This window comes from Chenopodium album, chromosome 26 (assembly GCF_948465745.1).
Source record: "Chenopodium album chromosome 26, dcCheAlbu1.1, whole genome shotgun sequence".
NCBI classification, from domain to species: domain Eukaryota; kingdom Viridiplantae; phylum Streptophyta; class Magnoliopsida; order Caryophyllales; family Amaranthaceae; genus Chenopodium; species Chenopodium album.
Genome location: NC_137859.1, coordinates 10783196 through 10786122, shown reverse-complemented (window position 1 = coordinate 10786122; position 2927 = coordinate 10783196).

Below are 2927 nucleotides of genomic sequence, written 5' to 3'. Positions count from 1 at the left end.
TGATGTTGATGTCCCTAATCCGTGCTTGGTGGTTGTTTGATTGCTTGGATTTTTGCGAGAAAGTCTGAATTGCTCTGTTTTATTTGCTTTATTGTTGAGTCGTTTAGCCTAGGTGTTGAAATTTCTGCAGCAATTTGACAAGTATTTACCAGCTTCAACAGGGCATAACTTTAGTAGGAATTTTTTTGGCTTTATTATGAATAATCAATCCTGTGATGCAACAATGTTTTGGAACTGAACCCTGCTTAATTAGGTGATTGCAGAAACTTCTGATCATCCTGCCCTGCATAAATTCATATTATTATTTCTGCTAAACTGTGTAACTTAATTGAGGAACAAAGCTTGGCTGCTCAGAGACCTTGTATAGTTGTGTTGTGTTGTTTTGAAACGTGAAGTAGCTACAAAAAATTTTAAAATTTCTATAATCACTCACTTCAGAGTCCAGCCTTCCTTTTTTTTTTTTTTTTTTTAAGTATCTTCCTTCCTTTGTTCTCAAAGCTCCAATACTGCCCCTTATTTTTTCTACACACCAGACATCCACTGTCTGCACAAGAAAGCACCAACTCCTGTAAACTCGAAAGTTTACCTCTACCAATCACTAACGAATCACCATACGTTAGAGTTGGCTACATGAACCAAGGTGTCATGCCAAGGAGTCGCTCACATAAATCCTTCTCCGTTTCTCCTCTACTCCAATGTTATTCGATATTGGAGACTTGTTTCTTTCATGTCCTCGCACGTGATTTATAGGACGTTTATAGAAAAGGGAAAAAAAAAAAACAGCAAATGAATTGAAGTCAAGTTAATATCAAAGTAGTCGTAATCTTAATTGCTTTTCTAGGTATATAGTTGGTACTATTTTTCTCCTTTGTATATCAAAATATTTATTACAACTTGAGGAGTTTGATCATCAATTAACGCTCTCAAATAGACCATCTCAAGTCGAGTTAGTTTTGACAGCTATACTCCCAAGGAATACTCAAACTGAGCATTAATTAAAAGTCTCCCTAAACAACAGGGAAACCAACATTTTCCAAATTTTTGTTTCATAACAATCAAAAATCTAGTTGTAGAGATAATGAAAGCAAACAAAAATACCAAAATATGGACCACAACATAGCAAAAGATGGCCAAAAGAGACATTATTTTCACCATTAAAACAAAAGCCATAATCCAAAAACAACCAAAAAGTCCCAGCTTTCATTGATAGTTTCACTAGTATATAAGCTTGGAACTAAAAATAAAATATAATCTAACGGCTAAAAAGGCGTTTACAAGCTCTCACAACCTTGGACCCCACATGTCTTCTTCCATAACTATCTTGGTTTTTCTTCATAGATCTTGTTTCTAATGATCCAATTCTTTCAAAGTCATAATCTTGATTATCATAATCATTATCATGATGATTATTATTATCATAATCATCAACATTTATTGAAATGGGTTGATCATAAATCCTGCTATACTTATCAGAATTAACAGATGAAGATCTGTTAATTGAAAATGCTCTTTTCACTGCTGCTTGTATTGCTCTTGTACTACTCTGCCTTTCAAGACTAATATTCTTATGATTACTATTACTATGATCAACATTGTTGTTCTTCTTTTGGTAAGAAACTGAGCTGTTTCGCTTCAAAACACCACCATTCGATTTCGATTTTTCACCTTGATCATTCCCATCTTCATAATCCTCTGTTTTCCCTAAGAAGAAAGATTCATTCTTCTTATGATGCAAACTATCATCTTCATGAACAATAATTCTGGGTTGTTTTTCTTGTTGTTCATGAATTTGGGATTTTTTTGTAGATAATAATTCAAAATCTGTATCAATAAAAAGGAACTCTTTGTTGGATTTTGATCTTGAGATGAATGGATGATTTCCCTTGATTTTTGAGTACCCTTTCATTCTTTTTTTTTTTTTCCCCCTTTTTTTTTTTTGGGTTAAGGGGTTTTTGATTTTTGGATATGATTATTTTTTGGTGATGAAGAAATGTAGGGTGGACCTAAATTTGTGGGAAATATGAAGGTGGTGGAGCAAGTGAAACTGTGCAACAGCTGTATTTTTGAGGGTGGACTGAAACAAAGATGCTGCAGGAAAAAAATTATATATATACTGAATTTCAGGGGATGGAAATGAGGGAGTTAATGGTAAAGACATGGGAAATTTAAATAAGTTGAAAGGGGGAACATATTGAGTCATTGACAAGTGACAACAATTACAACAACGGTAGGAATGGGATGGTGAGAATTTGTATAATCGGAAAACTACACGTCTTAGATAAGGCGGGCATATAAAAACTTATCATAAGTAAAAAAAAATTAGTCTAAAAAAAGTATAAATAAGGTGTCTACCCCTTATAATTTGAGTAGTAATAAATTATTGTTATTCCGTCTCATACAAGATTATAGGAAATTTGTATGTATATCGAGGAGAAGAGAGGAGAGGAGATCGCATCGAATTAATCTAATACACATGTAATGTCTGAGATCTTTATGGATTCCTTGACTTGTCCTAGTATAATAATTCAATAGATGGAGATCGACTCATCCAACTTGGGATATCTGTCCATACAATATTTGTTTCCTATAACTATAATACAGAGTATATTACTATGATATGATTACTCAGTGAATTCCACTCTCTGTTTAGATATTAAAGGCATGTCGACTACTTTGAGATCTTTAGAATTTTTTTCATGATCTTTAGTAATAAAATAAGTAGATAGTATACAGAGAGTGTTAATTATTATAAATTATAAAAGGTTAAAACCAAGGTGATGAAATTTATTCAAGGAACGATTAGATAATGTGACAACTAATTCTAAACGAAAGAAAATTGTAATGACTAACTTTTTCATGGACAATGAGCGATCTTATCTTGGAATTGGTCAAACCAACAGGTTTTGAAAAATTAAAGGATAAAACTA